This window comes from Pseudophryne corroboree, chromosome 1 (genome assembly GCF_028390025.1).
Source record: "Pseudophryne corroboree isolate aPseCor3 chromosome 1, aPseCor3.hap2, whole genome shotgun sequence".
Classification (NCBI taxonomy): Eukaryota; Metazoa; Chordata; class Amphibia; order Anura; family Myobatrachidae; genus Pseudophryne; species Pseudophryne corroboree.
The window spans coordinates 1,042,944,116-1,042,970,353 of NC_086444.1; the positions used below are offsets into that span (position 1 = coordinate 1,042,944,116).

At 39.5% G+C, this 26,238-nt stretch overlaps 3 pseudogenes; 1 reads left to right on the forward strand and 2 right to left on the reverse strand.

Annotated features, from left to right (window-relative positions):
• Nucleotides 1-15,591: 15,591 nt before the first annotated feature.
• LOC134943097 (5S ribosomal RNA) lies at nt 15,592-15,711 on the reverse strand (annotated as a pseudogene).
• Nucleotides 15,712-15,949: 238 nt separating this feature from the next.
• Nucleotides 15,950-16,069, reverse strand: LOC134945379 (5S ribosomal RNA; annotated as a pseudogene).
• Nucleotides 16,070-20,453: 4,384 nt separating this feature from the next.
• LOC134949090 (5S ribosomal RNA) lies at nt 20,454-20,573 on the forward strand (annotated as a pseudogene).
• Nucleotides 20,574-26,238: the final 5,665 nt, after the last annotated feature.

Sequence of the window (26,238 nt, forward strand, 5' to 3'; positions counted from 1 at the left end):
AAGATACAATAAACGCAGGAGAATATTCTTTTTCAATGAGTTCGCTTGTCCTGACCATTATATGAATTGACTTAACCACCTGTGAAGGTCTGTAAGTGTATGAATTAAGCCAGGACAATTAGCAGTGTAAAGTTGTGAATAGTGTCTGGTTAGAAATATTCCTAGATATTTTATACAAAATTGTTTCTATTTCAGTTTTGGTAGAGTTAAATTTAAAATTAGATATTGATCCAAATTCCTGCACAGTTTTGAAAGGGCAAACTTATGGGGTGGTCTTTGCACATGTATAGCCACAAAAAGCAGATGTGGTTGTAGTCTAACCGGTAATAATTTTTAACAATTCTGTTGCCTTATAATGAAATATCTCTAAGACAAGGGTAAAGTGCTTATGAATCCGGTGGTGCTCCCCAAAAGTCAAAGATAGAGCTACACAGAGAGAAAGAAAAAAGTAGACTCTTTTGTTTGGCAGCACTCTTATCAACATACAGTATATTCATTAAAACAAAGATTTTATTATTTCTATCATGAAAAAAACACAAATAATACACAAAATAAGGTTTCTCATGAAGAGAGCAATATTCTATAAAAGCGTATTAAATCAGTGACGGATAAATATCCCATTGACACACCAGTCTATAGATGCTGCAGTGAGTAGCAATATCACGGTACAACCACTATAAATTGGATAGCCTCTGTTAAGATTCCTACTATGAAGTCATCATTTCAGTGTTAGTAAGATATGTATCCTAAATGATATACCATTGACTTCACACACACCATGTATTTGACAGTATGTAGCATCTGTATTACTTTATTACCAATGATATATTGAGGAGTATCAAATGGAGCATAGCAGGTTTCCATCCATTAAACCAGTTCATAAAAATATCTAGATAAACAGCATTATGCTCATGTAACAATGCATTATGAACATATTTGATGGTATAACTGAGAGAAGTATGGAATTAGGTTTTTGTTGTGTAAAGATTAGTTGGAAAAGCACATACATGTGATAGGAGTAGAGATCTGCATTAAACCATCTGCCATCGACATTAAATGGGTTAATGAGAATCTCTATATCCAATGTATGTGTTTAAAAGATTGTCCTGCATCTGTTGTCAGCCCTAAGAGTTCAGACTGATGAGAGTACATATAGGGGGTCATTCCGAGTTGTTCGCTCGCAAGCTGCTTTTAGCAGCTTTGCACATGCTAAGCCGCCGCCTACTGGGAGTGAATCTTAGCTTATCAAAATTGCGAACGAAAGTTTCGCAATATTGCGAAAAGACTTCTCTGTGCAGTTTCTGAGTAGCTCGAGACTTACTCTGCCAGTGCTATCAGTTCAGTGCTTGTCGTTCCTGGTTTGACGTCACAAACACACCCAGCGTTCGCCCAGACACTCCTCCGTTTCTCCAGCCACTCCCGCGTTTTTCCCAGAAACGGTAGCGTTTTTACACACACTCCCATAAAACGGCCAGTTTCTGCCCAGAAACACCCACTTCCTGTCAATCACATTACGATCACCAGAACGAAGAAAAAACCTCGTAATGCCGTGAGTAAAATTCCTAACTGCATAGCAAATTTACTTGGCGCAATCGCACTGCGGACATTGCGCATGCGCATTAGCGACTAATCGCTCCGTTGCGACAAAAAAATAAGGAGCGAACAACTCGGAATGACCCCCATAGTAAGAATCAAGGACTAAGGTTGAGTGTGATAAACAGCAAAAATATTTGTGTGTTGTAATCAATATAAGTAAAATAAGAAAAATAAATAATTTTTATTTTTTGTTTCATTCGAGTGACCTTTTTTTTTACATCAGACATTAACTGTGTGGCAAATGTCTCACACAGTATAGACAGCAAATCAAATGAAAAATAAATCAAATCAAAAGTCTCCCATTATGATACGGACAGCTCCATATGTATTTGTCAGCATAATAAGAGTAGCCAAATTGGAATAGATTGTTAAAGAGAGAAATTGGAAAAGTGGGGACTGGGTGTGTGCACAGCCAGTGTCCCCGAAAACCTATGTGTGTTTCACCCTTGGGGCTTGATCACGGCCTCAGTTTTGAATAGGTTTGGGAGTGAGATGAGAGGATTAGAGATAGTTAGTTAGTAAGATATTGTCAGCATAGAGCGATATTTTATAGTCTGAGGACCCAATAAGTATTAGTGATATGTTCGGGCAGCTACGGATCTTAGACAAAGGTTCCATCATTAAGGCAAATATTAAAGGCGAAAAGGGGCAACCCTCTCTCGTTCCATTATTTATAATAAAGGGTTGAGAAATCAGTACAATCACTAAAACACAAGCTGACGGCAAACCATAAAGTGACTGAATAGCTGTAAGGAATCAGTCAGAAAGTCCAAAGTGTCACAGAGTCTCAAGATCCAAACACTTTTCAGCATCCAATACCATCACCAGAAAGGGAGTTTTAGTGGAATCAACAAAATGTATAGTATCTGTAGCTCGTCTGATATTATTGAAATCTTGTCTGCCAGGAATGAATCAGACCTGATCTGGGTGGACCAGGGAGGATATCACCCCAACTAGCCAGTTGACCAGGATTTTCACAAATAATGTTAGATCAGAGATCAAGAGCGATATAGGGTGATAGCTAGCACACATCATGGGATCATGGCCAGGTTTAGGTATTATAATTATCTATGCTATGGTGGTGGAACTGTCTAAAGGTGTACCTGAACATCTCTACTTCTATAAATCCACACTTTAGTAATAATAGCCCTAGGTGTGGTTCATATTATTTGAATGTACTTTTTCTAATTTTGCCTAAAATTGTATATTTTATATTTACAAGTGTAATAAGAATTCTAATAATATATTTAATACACTGGGCATAACCACATTTTACTTATTAATTTTGTATCGAATAAAAATAAAAACATTACAGTATAAAAACAAGCTCATAAACTGACAACCAACTCTAGCAAATACCCCCACATAACCCCCACATAACTACCAAATTTTAAAACAACTGTTTACGGATGGTTAATGTTTAGAAGGAAACAAATTCATTCAAAATAATGACACAAAGCCCCATTTGATTTATTTTTTCTATATATCCATATCAGCACTTTGATTGTGATAATTGCTTCTATTTTTGAAAAAACAAAACTGTAGAAACTCATTCCATACATTTAGTAGAATGTATTTATAAAAATATTTTAAAATATTACAATTTATAGTATGTATATTGTATATATGTTTACATTTTGTATTTAAGAATGTAGTTCTGTTTACTGTATAATCTGAATTTTAATTTAAAATATATTATGATTGCTGCAAATAGTAATTGCCATTTAGAGATGTTTATATTTAATTAAGTTGTATAATCTATTTCAAGCAAAGTGTGCTGTACTGTAGCTTGATAAGCTTTAAAAATGCTTTGTAATTGAAGGCATAACATTCAATTATACTTTTAAAGCACATTATGAAGACATACATTTTTTTCTGCAGTTCAGTTCTCTCCTTTCTTTCTTTCTTTCTTTCTTTCTTTCTTTCTTTCTTTCTTTCTTTCTTTCTTTCTTTCTTTCTTTCTTTCTTTCTTTCCAATTTCACTGATCCAAACAACATTACAAAAATAAGGATGATATAAAAGGAATTTTATTATACAAACTTGCATACTGCTGATGTCCTAGAACATTCCAAAAAATAAATATGGGGGTCATTCCGAGTTGTTCGCTCGTTATATTTTTCTCGCAACGGAGCGATTAGTCGCTAATGCGCATGCGCAATGTCCGCAGTGCGACTGCGCCAAGTAAATTTGCTATGCACTTAGGTATTTTACTCACGGCATTACGAGGTTTTTTCATCGTTCTGGTGATCGTAATGTGATTGACAGGAAGTGGGTGTTTCTGGGTGGAAACTGGCCGTTTTATGGGTGTGTGCGAAAAAACGCTACAGTTTCTGGGAAAAACGCGGGAGTGGCTGGAGAAACGGAGGAGTGTCTGGCCGAACGCTGGGAGTGTTTGTGACGTCAAACCAGGAACGAAACTGACTGAACTGATCGCAGTTGCCGAGTAAGTGTGGAGCTACTCAGAAACTGCTAAGAAGTGTCTATTCGCAATTTTGCTAATCTTTCGTTCGCAATTTTGATAAGCTAAGATTCACTCCCAGTAGGCGGCGGCTTAGCGTGTGCAAAGCTGCTAAAAGCAGCTTGCGAGCGAACAACTCGGAATGAGGGCCTATGTTTCCTTATAAAGTACGTGTTATTTGCACCACTGTGTTTATAATCTGATTTTGTAATATTATGTTTCTTGCATGACACTTTATATCTCTATTTCCATTGAGAGCATAACATTGAATGGAAAGCGACAAAAAAAAAAAGTAAATGTTGCCTCAGTGCCATACATACTTGCCTCAGTGCCATACATAAGAATACATTGCTGTATAAATCAAACTCACACCTAATAAATTTCAGAAAAGCAAGAAAATGTTTACAGCAAATAATTAACACATAGACTCTTTCTGGTTGCACAAAAGTATTATATTTACAAACTAAGTGAACATTAGATTTTTTTCAAAGTAGTTAACGGAGGAGTTTATGCAAAGTTGCACTTTCTCAAACCACCTGGTCAAGTAGTTGGACCAATATGAAGCAGGTATTTCTTCTACATGCTGGACAAAGGTCTCCACTGCAGCTTCCGGTGACTCAAAATGAATCCCACGCATCTTGCGCTTGATTTGTGGGAACACAATAAGTCACAGTGGGCAAGGTCTAGACCAGAGATTTTCAACCTTTTACAACTCGTGGCACACTGAATAAGATTTAAACATTGCCAAGGCACATTCAAATATAATGGTAATGCATGGTGCAGTTGCGTGTCCTAAGATGTCATGTCGCAGCTTCTCCATATGTAATGCCTGAGCCACATTTGAGAAAGCCAGAAGAGCCCAACACTGCCCGGGCCCAAAATTAGAACTGGCTCTGCAACCACAAAACCCACCAGTATTGATTGTTCCAGGGCCTCTGTAGTGGCAAAACACTGATGGGCCTGGCTGTACTTCTAGACTGTAGAGCGGATGACCAAGCTCCTGGATATGTTCATCGACCAATAAATCCAGAACTTTCTTGGACTTGTGGGCAGGTGCATTCTCATGATGGAGAAGGTCACCATGAGCGTGAGTTCTTGGATGGCACCTGGAAATGGCTTTCAGCACCTGGGGCACACATTGGTTGTCATACCAGTCCACAGTGATGTTGCACTGCTGTGGTATGGTAGCTACATAACCAGTCATGGCCACAAAGGAAAAGCTACCATATGCTTGGCCAACTTCGGTGGTGGTGCACCTCCAACTGGGGTCCACTGGGTCCACTGTTGTTTGGCCTAGGGGTTGAAGCTGTACATCCAGGATTCATCACCACTGATGATATCTCAGACAGAGTTTGAGAGACTGCAATCAAACCTGGCCAGCATGTTACAGGCACTAATTCACCTAAACCTCCTCCTTCTCTCAGGTCAGCTAATGGGGTACCCAGTGTGTAGAGACTTTGCTCAGACCAAGCTTTTCATTGAGTATGAAGCATATGGATCCTGATGAGATACCTACTGTAGCTTCTTTTCTGACTGGGCAACATTCACCCTCCTCAACTATGATCCACACAGTAGCAATGTTGTCCTCACTCATGGTACACACAGGTTAGATGCAATGCTTCTTGTCTTATAGGGACTGACTCCTGCGACAAATTTCTGTTAACCACTCAAACACAGTGATTCAGGACAGTTCGTCCTCCCCAAAAGCATCTAACAGTCAGTCAAAACTATTCTGCTGTTGCAGATCACTCTTATAGTCATAGAAGATAAATGGTGTGTAACTATAATAAATCTTTAGAATGTAAGCTCTCATGAGCAGGACCCTCTTCCCTCATGTGCTTATCCTTTCTTACTTTAATAATCTTCAACTGCACCAAATCCATCAGTCTTCTGCCACCTGATACTTATTCTAGTGTCATCTGCTGATGTAACTATGTTTATTTATCCTGTACTTGTCCTATACTGTCATCAACTGTAAGTTGCTGTTTTCCTGTTTGATTATTTGTTTATGTACTCTGTAATTGGGCGCTGCGGAACCCTAGTGGCGCCATATAAATAAAGGATAATAATAATAATAATAATAATAATAATAATAATAATTTGTGGGTTGAAGCACTCTTTATAATGTTGCATTGATATATCAGGTGGGCAACCAAGATCAAATATAGTTGGAATCACAGTGACTAGTTAGTACTGTTAAACAGAATTATTTATGGTTAGTTTACAGTATGTCATGGTTTCTAAAGTTCAAAAAGAAGTTCCTACTTGATTTCTTATGAATAACTACTGTATAATACTACTACTGCGCATTCCTGGAAATATTCAATACAGACTGTCTCTGGGGGCTGCTCTGCATCTCCCTGGAGATGATGGGAATGCCCCCAGAGTGATGCGATCGGGATCCCCCATGAGGCTAAGTCCCCCTTTTTGTAAGGCCATGCCTCCAGAAAGCGGAGGGATCCAGAATGTGCACGGGCAGTCATCAGACCCAGTGATGCATCTGTTTTCTTGTAGAAAGTTAAATAGTATTACACTATTGTGAGTCTTTCTATAGTTTTCAACATTTTTTTGTTTTTGAGGAGCAGCAGGAAAAGAATTAACACATCAATGAAGGTGCAAATAGATACAATATTATCTCAGTGTAAATTTATTATTTATTTGTTTGCATATTGTTTTTTTTATTTTATCACAATCTATGACACTAACTTTGGAATAAAATTATAACATTACATAACTATTACATTTGTCTTGTCCTATGTTTTTTTTTACAATGATAATAATAATAATAATAATAATAATAATATTATTAATAATAATAATAATAATAATAATAATAATAATGTGCTTATTTTTCAATCCATATTTAAAAAGTTATATATTTATTGTCATGTGCTAAAAAAGTCAGATTTAAAACAGCTGGAAATCACTGAAAATACAATTTGCGGTCAGATGGTTGCCTTACAGCATCCACATTAAAAACAAATGTTTCGTATCAATCAAAGCATTTGTAACTGATTCATTCTCCCTATCTGGAGCTAATTTATAAAAGACCACAGTTTTATATCTCAGACACAAGTTTCCAGACACTCTCATGCTTCCCCAAGAGACTATTTCACAAGCGAATAAACTTTAGTCAAACATGATTCATTTTTTTTCTAACACTGAACACAGCGTAAAGTATCCATATAAAAAAGTCCTGGGTATAGAAGTGAGACTTATGATGTGCTGAACTACTTTTACAGTATATGAAAAATACTACAAATGTTAAACTATATGAAATAGTGTTTGACCCATTCAATGTCATCATCACTATCCTTTTGTAAGGTGCCACAAAACTTCCTTGCATCTTATAGATGGTATACCAAATTATACAAAAACATACAGGTACGTATAAAATGTACTTAGTATATCTAGGCTCCTGCAAATTCATAATTTAAAAATGACATCCTTGGTAAAAATCTATGCTGGCCATTCTTGACACCCAACTGACTTTTCAAAGAATTGAATCTCCCCCTATGTGTGGCGTTCCTGAGGTTTACATTTAAAGGGGAGGGAAAGAGCACCCAAATAGAATATGCACAGGAATAACGACAATATTAAGTAATTATTATCCTTTATTTATATGGCGCCACAAAGGATCTGCAGTGCCCATTTACAGAGTACATAAATAATCAAAACAAGAAAACAGTGACTTACAGTTGAAGACAATATAGGACAAGTACAATGTAAATAGACATAGCTATATCAGCAGTTGACACTGAAATAAGTATCAGGGTGGTAGAAAACCATGGGCTTTGGTGCAGTCGAAGATAATTAAAGTAAGAAAAAGATAAGCACATGAGGGAAGGGGGCCCTACTCATGAGAGCTTACATTCTAAAGTAATCACAGAAACCAATCAATAATTACACCATATGTAAGATGCATCTTAGTTATAAAAGATAAACAGTTGTAGGTGAACCAGAGACAAAAGTACAAAATACTTAGTAGTGCAGGAGGACCAAAGGAATAATCCAGCTAAAGAAATTCCCTTTTTGGTGTACTCTTTTGTATGTAAATATGAAAGATTCTAAAATTTAACTTTTAGGGCTAGATGCATCCTCACTTGGAGAGTGAAAAAGCACCAGCCAATCAGCTTCTAACTTCTATGTCACAGGCTGTGTTTGAAAAATGTCAGTAGGGAGCTGATTGGCTGGTACTTTTCCACTCTCCATTTTGTCTCTTTTCAAGCGATGATGCATCTGGCCCTTAATATCTAATCCTATGATAGACAGTGCGGGCACTTCAAATTGTCTATAGTGGAGCAACTGTTGTAATATATTGAATGCTTTTTTGACCAGCACTGGTCTGTGATTATTTTTGCCTTTTTGAATTTTTTGATCAATGATTTATCAGCTAAGGAGTCTGTTTCCTCATCATTTGGCCTGCTTACATTTGTGAAGTATGCATTTGTTAATGATGTATTTTAAGGATGAAGTTAGAACCGGAACTGAAAAGCATCTCTCCTTTCTTCACAGGTAAAAACACCATCCTCATGCTTGTATTTCTGAGTCTATCATCTCTCTCTGGCTACACTTTTCACACCCCAAGAAAGTTTGTCTGCAAATGTCTGTGATCTGTCCTCAATCCAAAATACCCTCTGTTAATAAGCTGAACTTCTGGTTCCACACCTCCCCCTTGGCCAACTGATATAGTGCGTAGCATTTAAGAGCAATATTATCAAGGCCTGCAGGCAGGACTTAGCCTGCTTGCATTTGTGAGGTAAGCATTTGTTAAGGATGTATTTTAAGGATGAAGTTAGAACCAGAACTGAAAACCATCTCTCCTTTCTTCACAGGTAAAAACACCATCCTCGTGCTTGTATATTTGAGTCTATCATCTCTCTCTGGCTACACTTTTCACACCCCAGAAAGTTTGTCTGCAAATGTCTGTGATCTGTCCTCAATCCAAAATGCCCACTGTTAATTAGCTGAACTTCTGATTGCACACCTCCCCCTTTACCAACTGATATAGGGGGTCATTCCAAGTTGATCGTAGCTGTGCTAAATTTGTCCGTGCCGCCTACCCCCCGCAGAAGTGCAAAGACATCGCACAGCGGCAATGCCTTTGCACTTCAAGAGTAGCTCCCAGCCAGCGCAGCTTTAGCATGCTGGCTGGGAGCTACTCTTCACTCCCCGGCCAGCAGTGGCTGCGTATGACATCACGCAGCCACTATGGGCTGCTCCCCACATGGTCTGGCAACGCCTGCATTGACCAGACCACGCCCATGAAATGGTGGCCAAACACCGCCATTTTGCCCCCTCCCGCCCATCAACTGCCTCTGCCTATCAATCAGGCAGAGGCGATCATAGCGGCACCGGCACATGCGTAGTTCTGACCCAGTCGCTATGCTGTGAAAAACTGCAGCGTGCGATCGGGTCAGAATGACCCCCATAGTGTGTAGCATTTAAGAGCAATATTATCAAGGCCTGCATTCAGGACTTGGTCTGCTTGCATTTGTGAAGTATGAAGTTATATCCGGAGTTTGAACTGGATTTGGACTATGCTAGCATCTCTAATTGAACTAGTTCCCCAAACACTGCAACTCAGGACCACTATGTGGCCTCTCCTCACCTCTGCCATGAGAACAACAGGACCAATGCCTACTACTCCTCTATCCAAGAACATCATGACTGCCCCTGGGACTACCACTGAAGCTGAGCAAGGAACAGAGGGGCATGCGCACCATGACCAGGCTTTGCTGGTTCATTACTGCTCCCCACATTCTCACACCCACCTGCGCTGCTCTTATGAGACCAGGACATTTATAATTTTCGCAAAATAATGTTAGTACAGTTTTTGAAAATGTGTTTTTCTCTTCTCTTTCTTCTTACAGTATCCTTCCACCCCACTGTGTGCTATTCCTGTAATGTTCACTTCCATTGGTTGCATACCCTGCCAGCAGTAACCTACACAGTGCGCCTCACATGGCTGCCTTGGATGGATCCTCTGTGGGCAGGGTGTGCTTCATTTGTATCTCTCCATGCAGGATATAGCATACTCCTACACACGTGTCAGTTTTCCCATACATGCATTTGGCCCTTGTATGGCTCATCTCTCACTGTGTAACCTTTGTAGTGTGCCCAACATGGCTGCCTTATCTGGTGCGCTTGTGGATGGGATTAAAAATACATGGACCTGATGGTTTTGTTGGAACCCTACTCTGAACTTTAGGACTCTGCAATCTCCTCATTTTGTGTTATCTCTTCTAGGGCTGGACTATTCCACCCTGGGTAATCCTTTGCAGTGCCCCTAAGATGGCTGCCGCACCTGGTACCTTGCCTACACCAATCATGCATTATGCTTTCTGTGTGCTCAAGGTTTTTTTTATGTCTGTGTGGTTTATCTTTTGATGTATTACTTAAATCTTCTGTATTACAGGGGTCATTCCGAAGTGATCATAGCCCTGCAAAATTTTGCAGGGCTACGATAAGGAACTCAGACATGTGGGGGGATGCACAGCACAGGGCCAGTCCATGCCGCATGTCAGGCCCGACCCCCTTCCCCAACAGAAGTGCAAAAGCATCACACAGTGGCGATGCTTTTGCACTTCAGGAGTAGCTCCCGGCCAGTGCAGCTTTTGCGTGCTGGGCGGGAGCTACTTGTTGCTACCTGGCTTGCAGCGGCTGCGTGTGATGTCACGCAGCCGCTGTGGACCTCCCCCCGCATAGTCTGGCCTCGCCTGCATCCATGAAATGGCAGCCAAATGCTGCCATTCCACCCCCTCCCGCCCATCAACCGCCTCTGTCTGTCAATCAGGCAGAGGCGATTGCTATGGAACAACAGCCTTTGGCTGTCTCGTATGCGCCGGCGCACTGCGGTGCCAGCGCATGCGCACTTCTTGCCTGTTTGCTGCACTGCGATGAACAGCAGTGAGCAAACAGGTCAGAATCACCCCCTTTATGCCTATGTGCTTTGTTTGAGTTCACGTTGGCACCGCGGATGGCTGCCTCGGTGCTGCTCTGCCAAGCAGCTTTAATTTTTAGTCTTGCATGTATAATATGTCTAATATGTCGAGTCTATCGTACAGTTGCAATGTGCAGTATGAACTCATACGTGTAATGTTTGTAATGTATGCTATGTTTTTCCCCCTTCTTATGCTATGTATTCCCCCTTCATGTTGCTGCTTGGCAATGCATTGTACCACAAAAAAATCCTAGTGTACATGAGTACACCTGGCCAATAAAGCTGATTCTGATTTCCATGCTGGTTTTCCCTGGATTGTTTTTATTTTATTGATGTTTTTAACAATTTTTGGCTTTTCCTTATTTTTGTGCTCTGGTCATTTGTTTGTGCCTGTCCATTAATTGATGTCCATGTATCTACATCATTGAATTTCTTAATTGTGTAGTTGTATTACTAGTGTGGAATTGCATTTGACCCTGTGCATGTGTCACAACTGAGGGTTTTGGCTGACAGGAGGAAGCCTCAGTTGTAGGGGCTGGAATGAAATTAAACCTGGAGGGTTTAATCAGACCCCTGGACATGTAAGTGTAAAAGATTACCCGAAGGTGTGACCATGACAACCAGGTTAAAAGTCAATAAAAGGTTTTATTAACAGACTCCGTGTATAACAACAGTATTCACAGTTGATAAAAGCAAGTGGCATATAACACAGTTCCTGGATCACTTGTAACCATGGAAGGTATCACAGAGCACTGGTAGGTTAAGGAAAAGATGTTAAAGTCCCTTGATGGATTAACCTTACCAGTCCTGGCTGTAGTAGTGAAGATAGCCGAGGAACACGCCAGTGGAGGTATAGATGTAGTTGGTAACTTGAACAGACTGTTGTAGATACTGGATGGAACCAGCCAGGTGGTAGAGACACGGAGTGGATGCTGAATGGAATCAGCCAGGTGATGAAGACACGGAGTGGATGCTGGATGGAACCAGACAGGTGATGAAGACACGGAGTGGATGCTGGATGGAACCAGACAGGTGATGAAAACACGGAGTGGATGCTGGAAGATGCTAGGAAGCGTGGAAACAGAAGAGTAGTGTAGAGGTTACCGGTGGTAGTGGATACTGCTGGTAAGTAGGGATCCGCTGGAGTAACACCGGTACTTTGAAGAAAGTGAATACTGCTGAAAGCTGAATGCTGGAAGCAGATGATAGTAGCTGGAAGCTGGAATAGCCACGGAGGGCTGCAGAGTCAGGCTGCACCGCAAGATGGAAGGCAGGTGCGGGTCTCTTAGTAGCTGCTGGAGACAGAAGCTGGAACCTGGAAAAACAACCACAGGGAAGAGACACTGGAACAAGGTTTGACATTCAAAGCACTGACCATTTCCTGGTTCATACACAGGATACTTATACCTGCTGCAGGGCAGGCATTGGCTGGCCAATCATGCAGGTTCACTGTGTAGCAGATTGGTGGAGAATGGACATGTGACTAAGGCAAACATGGCTGCGCCCATGTTAGTACTTGGAGGGAAAGCTGGTTTGGAAAACCATGTGGAATCATAACAGTAATGGCGGCGCCGGCCGCGGAGGACAGGAGACGCCAAACTGACAACTGCACCCTGAGACACATGGATGACATTGGAGGCCGCGGCAGGCATGGGGCACCACTCTGACAACCTGCATACTGTAACACAGGAGCGGCGGCGGAGGCCGCGGAGGACGGGAGACGCCATGCTAGATTCAAACATGGCGCCGCTGTGACAGCGTCTCAGAGTGACAGGAGGGACATGCATAGTGTGGACATTCGGCACACAGATGAGATACGGCCCTGGAACGCTGAGCCAGCCTCAGAAGGCATCTGAAAGGCAAGTAATGGCGTCCAGATACCCGGATCGTGACAGCACCCCCCCCCTTTAGGAGTGGCCCCAGGACACTTCTTCGGCTTTTGAGGAAACTTAGAGTGGAAATTCCGGACCAAGGCAGGAGCATGGACATCTGAAGCATTGGTCCAAGAGCGCTCTTCAGGACCATAGCCCTTCCAGTCAATAAGATACTGCAATTGACCGTAACGGAAACGTGAGTCCAGAATCTTGGCCACTTCATACTCAACTCCCCGTTGAGTTTGGACTTTCGGAGCAGAAGGAAGTGCAGAATGAAACCGATTCAGGATCAGCGGTTTCAATAGAGACACATGGAATGTCCTGGGTATCTTAAGGAGGGGAGGTAACTGGAGTTTGTAGGCAACAGGATTGATGACTTGTTCAATTTTGAAAGGACCGATGTAACGAGGTGCAAATTTCATGCTGGGAACTCTCAGCCTCAAATTCTTCGTGGACAACCACACACGATCACCCACCTTGAGAGCAGGAACTGCTCTACGCTTCCTATCAGCAAACTTCTTGTACCTGAATGAGGCTTTGAGCAGGGCCACTCGCACATTCTTCCAGTTATTAGAAAACTGACGCAAAGTGACATCCACTGCTGGAACTGAAGTTGCTGGAAGCGGTTGGAATTCTGGAACTTTAGGGTGGAATCCATAGTTGATGAAGAATGGTGTTGAAGAAGATGAGGAATGGTATTGATTGTTGTGGCTGAACTCGGCCCAAGGAAGAAGTTGAGAGGAAGACACATAAATGCGGAGGAAGGCCTCCAAGTCCTCATTCACCCTCTCGGTTTGACCATTGGTCTGAGGATGATAAGCTGTGGAAAACTTTAACTTGACTTGGAGGGCTTGACATAAACTTCGCCAAAACTTGGCTACAAATTGCACACCACGATCGGAGATGATCTCTTCAGGAAGACCGTGGAGTCGGAAGATCTCTTGAAAAAACACTTGAGCCAGCTTGGAAGCTGACGGAAGACCGGTGAGAGGTATGAAATGTGCCATCTTGGTGAACCGGTCAACTACCACCCAGATGGTATTAAACTTGTTGCACATGGGCAGATCTGTAACAAAGTCCATCGACAAATGGGTACACGGTCGACGGGGAACAGATAATGGAACCAGTTGCCCAGCAGGCGACTGGCGGGAGACTTTGTGATGGGCACACTTTGGGCAGGAGGCAATAAATTCCATGACGTCCTTCTTCAGAGTTGGCCACCAATAGGACTTAGAAATAAACTCAAAGGTCTTCTGGATGCCTGCATGTCCGGCAATACGGGAAGTATGAGCCCAATGCATGAGCTTCTTTCTTAACACCGGCTTCACAAAACTTTTCCCTGGTGGAGGCGTAGAGTCCATCCCTACCGTGGAGAATGCCAATGGATTAATAATAGGATGCTTGTTCAACTGACTACTAATAATGACAGATTGTGTGGCTCATCACACTAATGCCCAATAGAGCAGTGACCCGGGTTCGAGTCCCACTCCACAACCAAATATTTTTTTTTAAATAAAATAAAACTGAGATTTAAAAAATATATTGAATATTAATAATAATCATAATATAACATTATTAATTTATAATGTGCTAAGCACACATTAGAATCTATAAAGAATAATGAGATGGAATAATAAACATAGACCTTTATATATACACATGTAAACATACATGCATATACACACGCGACCTAAATAGGTGTCACATGGGTCTACAAATCAAGGAACAGTTGTAAGGCAATTTTAGTTAGATATGGATCATTGACTATAACCTAATTAAAGGAGCATTCATCACTAATATACCTATCTAAAATATTAACATATGTTTTGATAACCGAACAAATGAATACGTCTAGGGCTAAACTGTATAAATATATATAGAAAACAGAGATCTTAATAAAGAGATACTCCAAAGACTCATTCACCATGATGCATCTAATAGAGTATAGCAGAGGAATAACAATTAAATAAATTAGTATATTCTAGATATTATTCATTTCTATACAGTCATTAAGACCTCTAGGGAATAAGGTACCCAAGGTATATATCCAACAAGCCTCCCGTTTACATAATTGGTTGTATCTATCTCCTCCTCTGGTAGTGGGCTTAATTTGCTCTATGCCTTGTATTCTAATACATTTGATGTCACCACCATCTTCTTGTCTAACATGCCTCACAAGACTATGTTGGCTTGTACCCCTCCGTATATTATTTTTGTGTTCTAAAAAACGTACATGTAGCATCCGTGTGGTACGTCCCACATATTGAATGTCACATGTACAGCTGATGACATATATAACATTCAAGAAAAAACCAAAACAAAGAAGTGTTGGAAAGTAGACTCTTTTTTGGGAGCACTCTAATTCAGAGGGTGGCAGTGTAATTTATTAATACTGATAAAACCATTTTTATTAGGTAACACATAAAATAAGATTTAAGGAGTATCTGCGTGACAATTTAGAAGCTTTGCGAAAATATGAAAAAGATTATAGATAATACGTGATATCCATATCACAATCTACCAGTTGCCGGAAATTAATGGCTGTGGTAACAGAATTCATTAATCATTGCACATTAAGACTCATGTAATATATGACCATCATTTGTTCAGCAGATATCCATTGTGGATTATAATAAATGCAGAGAATTAAATCATAGGTCATGTAAGAGTCGGGTACCCAATAGTATATGTATAGGTGACACTATGTAGGGGAGTCAATTTATTGCAGTACCAGGGTGTTCAGAGGTGGTCTCCCATCCTAGTACTAACCCGGCCTTTCACTGCTTAGCTTCCAAGGTCAGAAGAGATTGGGCATCTCCAGTGAGGTAAGACCGCAAATATTGTACTCACCCTCTTGAGTCACCCAGGTGTATGCAGCCACCTGGTTTAGTCACCCTGTGACATAGCAGCCACAAATGAAATATAAGCATGGGTGACGGCCTGTTTTGTGGAAAAAAGGTTTTTTGAGACCACACAACATCCACAATTAGGACTTGCCTTTCACCGTTGCAAACCAATTTTTTTGAGATCCAAGTACCCAATAATTTAGGTGCAGATGACACTATAGGGGAATCAATTTGTTGCAGTACCAGGGTGTTCAAAGGTGGTCACCCATCCTATTACTAGCCCGGCCTTTCACTGCTTAGCTTCCAAGGTCAGAAGAGATTGGGCATCTCCAGTGAGGTATGACCGCAAATATTGTACTCACCCTCTTGAGTCATCCAGGTTTATAAATTGTGACTGACAGAAATTGAGATTTGTATATATATATATGGTACAATGGTCAAAAATGAAATGAGATAATGTGCAGCCACCTGGCTTAGTCACCCTGTGACATATCAACCACAGAAAAAAGTATGCATATGAGTGAAGGCCTATTATGTGGGTAAAATTCCTGGACACCACACAAAGTCCACAATTAGGACTTGCCTTTCACTCCTAGAAACGCCCAGAGGGCACCAGAATGGCCGTACCAAATTAAACCACTATATAGGTGCAGGATATAATTATGCTGCACAGCCTAAATATGGCAGTAAGTTTTCAAAATAGTAAATTGTAATAATACACCCCTATGCACTAAACCAGACAATAGCTATAATATGCCTGATGCCTGGAACCTCTAATAAGTACCTGCGTGATTATAGGAAAGGAGGCTAGGACTAGGTGCTTGTAGATAATTTGCACAGTTTTTGATTTGCTTGAGCCTAATGAGCTCTAAGTTCAGAGTGTTTGCTGAAGTTTGCCATTGTTGAATATATGAATTTCAAAAGAGAAACACAGTCAATGATACCTGTAAAGTTATTAATAGCTTGCTATTGATGTTTATAGCAAGTATAGATAATCCCAGCTTTGTATACCTTAATGCTGAAGAAAGAGAGGTAATAAAGTCCTTATGGTATTGCTGGTTGGGACAGTTTATCCAGTAGTGCTCTTACCATAATATAGGAGTGACAAAGTAGCTGGAAATAAAGTATCATTGTTTCAATTGTAGTTATGCATGGTTGTTTACCATGCATACAGAGCTCTAATGGCTGCTAATTGCTCAAAGAGATAAATGTGCTGACAAGCAAAATAGTTTAAGTGCAGTTCGCAAAAACGAAGTGCGGGGTATACGATACCAGCTCCGGTCTTGATGCTGTCGCTGTAAGACCTGCTTGTCGCCGTGCCCGTGCTCCAGGGGCTGCAGCGGCGTGTGGCCAGAGTCTCCCCGTTCAGGAGACGGAGCTACGCGGCCGTTGCCTGGTGACCGTCCTAGGGATTCTGGCTAGTGCGGTCACGTGTGCGCATCACGTGATCGCAATACTTCCTTCCTGACATACGTTTCGCATTGTATGCTTGATCACAGGCCGTGATGTGTTAGCTAGGAGTTGCAGTTTTTAAACAGGAGTGCTGATGATTGATTGGACCTAATGATTGTTAAACACTGGGTCAACCCATATTAGGTCATTTGATTGCATGGCTGAGGATCCTAGATATTTCTTATTGTTTATTATAGGACGGGAATTAAAAATATATAAATATATATTATATAAAATTTCCTGAGTGTCAATGGGAGAAGGGTTTGCGGAGGTGGATTAATAAAGGCTGTATCCTGAGATCATGATTAAATATATATTTTTCGTGTGCTAGCTGAATTAATTAAAAAGCTTATTTCAATAATTTACTTAATTAGATAATTGTTCGGTGTAATAAATGTAAAAACTTTCGGTGCAGTATATAAATTAAATAAATGAATTATTTATACGATTCAATAAGAAGCTTGTCTAAAGCATGTGTGTGTGTGTATAATTTATAGTAAAAATTTATTAAACAGTAAAAAATAGTCACAGGCACATATCCCTGCGGAAGATGCAAAGTTTGCAAACACATTGATCCTACAAAGGAAATAGAGGATAAATATGGGGAGAAAATACAGATCGTGGATTACATGAACTGTTTAACTGAAGGGGTCATCTACTGCCTTAGATGCAGCTGCAATCAAAAGTATATAGGCATGACAACGCGTCCCTTCAAACAGCGCATTCTAGAGCACATAGGATCTATCCGTAATGCCGCTTCAGATAAAGTCAAGATGAAACAACTGACATCTGTCGCCCGTCATTTCTACACGTATCATGAAAGTAGGTGGGAAGAACTAAAAGTCTTTGGTTTGGAAAGGATAAGACTGGGGATTCGAGGGGGCATTCTTACCGAAAGTCTGCTTAGAAAAGAGAGTGAGTGGATTTTCAAGCTCGGATCCATATATCCAGCAGGGATGAATGAAAATATAAATTATGGAGTATTTCTGAACTAATGCCCATTATCATCCACGGCAACTAGTACCTGATTGATCATGGACCATCATCATACACTCTTATATATTAGTTCACTGCATTCATACTATTTTTAACATAATAATTGCACACCCTATTGCATTACCAGCCCTTATTAATATATGCACTACACTGCTCACGCAACATGCACAATTCTTACTCTATATCACATGATTTTCACAAAGGGCTCATCGTGCAATTGTTTTAAAAATTTTATCTTGCCCTCATAATGTTCAAACACTTATACACTTCTCACTTCATATTTTTCACAACACTATAGTGAAAAATATTTCACTGTTCCATGTGCACTCACGCACTAAAGACAACCTTTTCCTCCCACTCCCATCATTCTAACATACTCTATCCCTTATTAATTTTCCCTCCTTTGCACTTTTATTCATCTCTACACGCCCATATTTTATTTTATTTTATTTTATTTTATTATACTCCATCCCATATTAATTAATTTTTCCTCGTCTGCACTTTTATTCATCTTCACTATAATATATATAAATTTTCATTACATAAACATATATTACATTATATATATTTTTATCATTCTAATAATCTTAATAATCTTTTTACATCCAGTGCTATCTAAAATAAAAAACCTTTATTGATTAATAATTTTTTTTTACTGTTTAATACATTTTTACTATAAATTATACACACACACATGCTTTAGACAAGCTTCTTATTGAATCGTATAAATAATTTATTTATTTAATTAATTTATATACTGCACCGAAAGTTTTTAAATTTATTACACCTAACAATTATCTAATTAAGTAAATTATTGAAATAAGCTTTTTAATTAATTCAGCTAGCACACGAAAAATATATATTTATTCATGATCTCAGGATACAGCCTTTATTAATCCACCTCCGCAAACCCTTCTCCCATTGACACTCAGGAAATTTTATATAATATATATTTATATATTTTTAATTCCCGTCCTATAATAAACAATAAGAAATATCTAGGATCCTCAGCCATGCAATCAAATGACCTAATATGGGTTGACCCAGTGTTTAACAATCATTAGGTCCAATCAATCATCAGCACTCCTGTTTAAAAACTGCAACTCCTAGCTAACACATCACATCCTGTAATCAAGCATACAATGCGAAACGTACGTCAGGAAGGAAGTATTGCGATCACGTGATGCGCACACGTGACCGCACTAGCCGGAATCCCTAGGACGGTCACCAGGCAACGGCCGCGTAGCTCCGTCTCCTGAATGGGGAGACTCTGGCCACACACCGCTGCAGCCCCTGGAGCACGGGCACGGTGACAAGCGGGTCTTACAGCGACAGCATCAAGACCGGAGCTGGTATCGTATACCCCGCACTTCGTTTTTGCGAACTGCACTTAAACTATTTAGCTTGTCAGCACATTTATCTCTTTGAGCAATTAGCAGCCATTAGATCTCTATATGCATGGTAAACAACCATGCATAACTACAATTGAAACAGTGATACTTTATTGCCAGCTACTTTGTCACTCCTATATTATGGTAAGAGCACTACTGGATAAACTGTCCCAACCAGCAATACCATAAGGACTTTATTACCTCTCTTTCTTCAGCATTAAGGTATACAAAGCTGGGATTATCTATACTTGCTATAAACATCAATAGCAAGCTATTCATAACTTTACAGGTATCATTGACTGTGTTTCTCTTTTGAAATTCATATATTCAACAATGGCAAACTTCAGCAAACGCTCTGAGCTTAGAGCTCATTAGGCTCAAGCAAATCAAAAACTGTGCAAATTATCTACAAGCACCTAGTCCTAGCCTCCTTTCCTATAATCACGCAGGTACTTATTAGAGGTTCCAGGCATCAGGCATATTATAGCTATTGTCTGGTTTAGTGCATAGGGGTGTATTATTACAATTTACTATTTTGAAAACTTACTGCCATATTTAGGCTGTGCAGCATAATTATATCCTGCACCTATATAGTGGTTTAATTTGGTACGGCCGTTCTGGTGCCCTCTGGGCGTTTCTAGGAGTGAAAGGCAAGTCCTAATTGTGGACTTTGTGTGGTGTCCAGGAATTTTACCCACATAATAGGCCTTCACTCATATGCATACTTTTTTCTGTGGTTGATATGTCACAGGGTGACTAAGCCAGGTGGCTGCACATTATCTCATTTCATTTTTGACCATTGTACCATATATATATATATATATATATATATACAAATCTCAATTTCTGTCAGTCACAATTTATAAACCTGGATGACTCAAGAGGGTGAGTACAATATTTGCGGTCATACCTCACTGGAGATGCCCAATCTCTTCTGACCTTGGAAGCTAAGCTGTGAAAGGCCGGGCTAGTAATAGGATGGGTGACCACCTTTGAACACCCTGGTACTGCAACAAATTGATTCCCCTATAGTGTCATCTGCACCTAAATTATTGGGTACTTGAATCTCCAAAAAATTGGTTTGCAACGGTGAAAGGCAAGTCCTAATTGTGGCTGTTGTGTGGTTTCAAATAAACCTTTTTTCCACAAAACAGGCGGTCACCCATACTGCAATAAATTGACTCCCCTACATAGTGTCACCTATACATATACTATTGGGTACCCGACTCTTACATGACCTATGATTTAATTCTCTGCATTTATTATAATCCACAATGGATATCTGCTGAACAAATGATGGTCATATATTACATGAGTCTTAATGTGCAATGACTAATGAATTCTGTTACCACAGCCATTAATTTCCGGCAACTGGTAGATTGTGATATGGATATCACGTATTATCTATAATCTTTTTCATATTTTCGCAAAGCTTCTACATTTTCACGCAGATACTCCTTAAATCTTATTTTATGTGTATTGATTTATGGAATCATATTTATGAATATTAATATTTAATATATCATATATGGTATTTAATATATGGATATATTTTAATTAATATGCGTTTATCATATATATCTGCAAATATATTATGTCAGGCCTACAAACTAATTGGCTGATACATATATGCAGTCCTTATACATATGACTTATTAATTTATGAAGTTAAGATTCCTTAAAGAGAGTTCAAGCTTGAATATTACCGCTCTTTTTATATGATTCTTTATTTACAGGCAGATCAAATCGTACAGAATAAGATATACACAGTAGTGATATATATACTAATTATTATATTAAGCTATGCTATGCTTCCTTCGTTACATAACATAAAACAACATGACATAAGTTTCACAAACAGTTTCAATTACTATCATATTTATACTTGCAAGTTAAAGATTGCCATCCCAAGAATCATTCCTTCTGCATGTTCTCCATGACTTCTCCTCCTGACTGACTTCCTTCCTTCTCCTTCTCCTTCCTCCTTTCTTCCTCTAACTCCTAACTAAAAAGTCTGCTGCTTTTTATCCCATATTTTACCAATTCAAACTATCATATTCTCATAGTTTCCAATGGAATAGGTAATTATAGGTTTGTCAGATTCCAAGGTGTAATAAAACAAACATTGAACTGGGCTGTCGTGTCCTGTTCACAGAGGCATGGTGTCATAAAAGTGTGGTGTCCACACTGCCTTAAGCAAGTATAGTATTGTAAAATCTGGAATGTCTTTTCATCCAAAGTTCTGTTGTATTGACAAGTTTTCCTGGGGTGGGTTACACCATGTTTTATCAATGGATGTGATCTCTTTTCATAGTAGTTAATTTATGCTCCCTAGCTTTAACCTTTACTGGACAATAGACAAACCAGTTTTATAATTGCGATAGGTATTGCAATCTTGATTCTGATCTACTGTAAGCACACCTGGGAATTCCAATGACCAACAGAGCTCTGTCACACACCTATTATCATGTATGGCCTAATACCTTTTCTCTACAATGACTCTTGATCTTACTGTGACCTCTCTAGCCTTATTTATGACTAGAGCAGAATAAACCTGTTCCCTACACTGTTTTACCATCTTGCAGTAAAACACAAATATACAGTATATCTATATAAACACAAACCTAATTTCTTAAATCAGCTAAACATTACCTCATACATTCAAACTTATTTCATATCTATTCCTTACTATATATATCCAGTATACTGTCCACTATGGTAACATCGCCTATTTATAATGAATTATATTTTGATTCAGACAACATCTATTAGCCTAATATTATACTAAGTGCAGACAATTACCCATATGGCAACAGTGTTACCTAATAAAAATGGTTTTATCAGTATTAATAAATTACACTGCCACCCTCTGAATTAGAGTGCTCACAAAAAAGAGTCTACTTTCCAACACTTCTTTGTTTTGGTTTTTTCTTGACTGTTTAAATTTGACTCTTGGGAGCACCACTGAAAGCAACAATTATTGGTATTAGGATTAATTATCCACATACCCCTAGTTGCTATATCTAGAAGCAATTCAGGGATAATTCAGTTTTTCAGAGGCTACTCTCTATCTGATTGAGGACTTGTGCATTTCCCAATACTTTTCTTTCTAAAACTATATATTGGCTGATAACTCAGCTTTTCTCGGGATACCTGCACAGTCACACCACTTTGGTACAGGTGTTCCCTTCTCTTAGGAAACCCTGTCCCTATTTGCAAATTCTATTTTAGGAGTTTTTCAATTATACTATATTATGAGTTTCAGTTTAAAACAAGAACTTTGCTCTAGAGGCAAGAATAAGGACAATCTAGATGATATTTTTCCGAGTGACCTAGTTGATACTGAACCCCATATTAGCTTGGAAGAGGACTTTCAAAAATTAAATTCTGTATTACGTAAACAAATTAGAACGAATTGGGATTTGACTACTATTGAAAATTATATCAAAAATAAAATATCCCCACGTGGTCTGCGCCCAAGAGTTTTTCCGACATTTGACTTAGCGAGTGAGAGCCTGAAAAAGGAATGGGAACATACCTTACTAAAATGTTCAAATGAACTCATGAACATCTTAATTAAACATAATAACTTAGTATTGGAAGAGTGTGAACACAACCTAGAGGACCTAAGTAAGAAATTAGAGAGCTGGGAGGATTCTCAATTCCAGAGATGCTTTGAGAAAAATAAATTGGAACTCCAAGCTTACGAACAGACGATCAAAGAGAGAAAGAAGACCAAATACGCTAGAGACAAAAGAGATTTTGTATCTGGGAAAATATTTAAATGGCAGAAGTCATCTTGGAAAAGAGAACCTCCTAGACACACAAGCCAATACTCGTCATCGGAGGCCGAGACATCTGGAGCAGAAGAGACTCCTGACTACACCACTGACAGATACTCCAGTACCAGAAGTGATACATCCAGTAATCCTCAGAACTCAACTTCTTTTTTAGGCGATCCTCGAGGAGGAAGAGGCAGACAAAGAGGGGGAAGACAAGGCGGGGGAACAAGAGGAAGAAAAGGACCACAACAATGGGATTCCTCACCCCCCACGACCCACAATACATACAGGAGACAACATCAACAGGACCGGTGGTAACCCCAACCACTGAAGACAATGACTCCAAACTTAAGATTATTAATTTATCAGATCACATACTCACAGAAGCACAAGAATTCATACTCCAAAAGGGTTTGACCTTTTCTCCTACACAACACTTTGATCGATTCAAAGGAGAAACAGACCTTAAACTATTTGGCAGAAAATTGCTGCTAACCAAATTATACTCTAACAAAGAGATACTTTCCCCATTGGCTCAATTGGAAGTAGAAGCCAATGACGCAGTGACATCGGATACTTTATCTCCAGGCCTATTTCAGATAGAACAAGAAGCTCTCTCCGCATTACAAGAACTGGAACATGAACAAAGTTCAGAGACAGAAGATGAACCCAACACTAGACCAACCTGTAAGAAAAAGTCAACATATTTTCCTCAAGAGCAAATTTGTCCTGAAGTACAGGTCTTTATGAAATTGGTAGCTAAAGAGTTTGATCAAATTCACTTAAACAAAAATAAATACCTGGGACTTTGTAACCTTACCCGACAAGAAAGAACTGCCATAAAAGAAATACAGACATGGCATGACATTGTCATTAAGCCCTCAGATAAAGGGGGCAACATTGTCATCTGGCCTCAAACGGATTCTATCAAGGAAGCAAGGTGACAACTGGAAACCACTAACTGTTACAAACGAATTTTACTTAATCCACTTCAGAACTACAAAACAATTTATGACAACATTATTAATCAAGCACAAGCACAAGGTACAATTACCAAACAGGAGCATGATTATTTATCAATCCAGAATCCAAAAATTCCCACGTTCTATATGTTGCCTAAAATTCATAAAAATATCCATAACCCACCAGGAAGACCCATCGTGTCTGGCATAGGGGGCTTAACAGAAAGAGCTAGTATTTTCCTTGATCTGCACCTCCGACAATTTGTCTTAGATCTTCCTTCATACGTCCAGGACACAACTGACATATTAAGGAAAGTACATGATCTAAAACTAGAGGACAACCAATATCTAGTATCACTAGATGTTGAGGCACAATATACGTCTATAAGTCACCAAGATGGGGTAAGAGCTGTAGAACATTTTCTACATAATGAAGGAAGAAAAGATTTTCATCTTTTTCTCATTAAGCTACTTCACTTTGTGCTACATTATAACTTCTTCACATTTAACGATCAATTCTACCTCCAAACAAGAGGCACGGCTATGGGGGCAGCCTGTGCACCTACATATGCCAACATATTTCTCGGATGGTGGGAGAGGGAAGTCGTCTTCAAGGATACCAATGATATTTTTACAACTCACGTTATCATGTGGAATCGTTACATAGACGATATCCTTATGATCTGGGAAGGCGATTTGCTGCTACTGCACCAATTTATTGAACATCTCAATAACAACAATTTCAATATCCATCTCTCACATACTATAAGTCAGTCAGAACTACCCTTTCTAGATCTATTGATCTATAAAAACCCAGAAGAAATGATTGCAACAAATCTATATCGAAAGAGCACAGCAACAAACACACTGTTACACCAGACTAGTTCTCATTTCCCTCCTACTATAGAGAATATACCAAAAGGTGAATTTCTCCGTCTCCGCAGAAATTGCTCAGATGATAAAGAATTCAAAGTGCAAAGTATGGATTTGACTAAGAGACTGTGTGAGAGAGGATATAGTAAAACTTCAATCAAAAAAGCCATAAAAACAGTTAAATCCATAAAAAGAGAGGATATCATCTTCAAAAAAGATCCCAAAGACAAGAGCACCAATAAAACTATTCGCTTCGTTGGGAATTTCTGTCAAGAATGGAGAAAGGTCCAGGAGGCAATACAGAAACATTGGCATATTTTACATGCAGACCCGACCCTGTCTAAAAATCTGGGCCCTAAAGTCGCCATGAGCTGGCGCAGATCAAAGAATCTGAGGGATAGATTCGTACGGAGTCATTTTCAAAAATTTCCTACTAAACAACCTGTAGTCACAGGCACATATCCCTGCGGAAGATGCAAAGTTTGCAAACACATTGATCCTACAAAGGAAATAGAGGATAAATATGGGGAGACAATACAGATCGTGGATTACATGAACTGTTTAACTGAAGGGGTCATCTACTGCTTTAGATGCAGCTGCAATCAAAAGTATATAGGCATGACAACGCGTCCCTTCAAACAGCGCATTCTAGAGCACATAGGATCTATCCGTAATGCCGCTTCAGATAAAGTCAAGATGAAACAACTGACATCTGTCGCCCGTCATTTCTACACGTATCATGAAAGTAGGTGGGAAGAACTAAAAGTCTTTGGTTTGGAAAGGATAAGACTGGGGATTTGAGGGGGCAACCTTACCGAAAGTCTGCTTAGAAAAGAGAGTGAGTGGATTTTCAAGCTCGGATCCATATATCCAGCAGGGATGAATGAAAATATAAATTATGGAGTATTTCTGAACTAATGCCCATTATCATCCACGGCAACTAGTACCTGATTGATCATGGACCATCATCATACACTCTTATATATTAGTTCACTGCATTCATACTATTTTTAACATAATAATTGCACACCCTATTGCATTACCAGCCCTTATTAATATATGCAC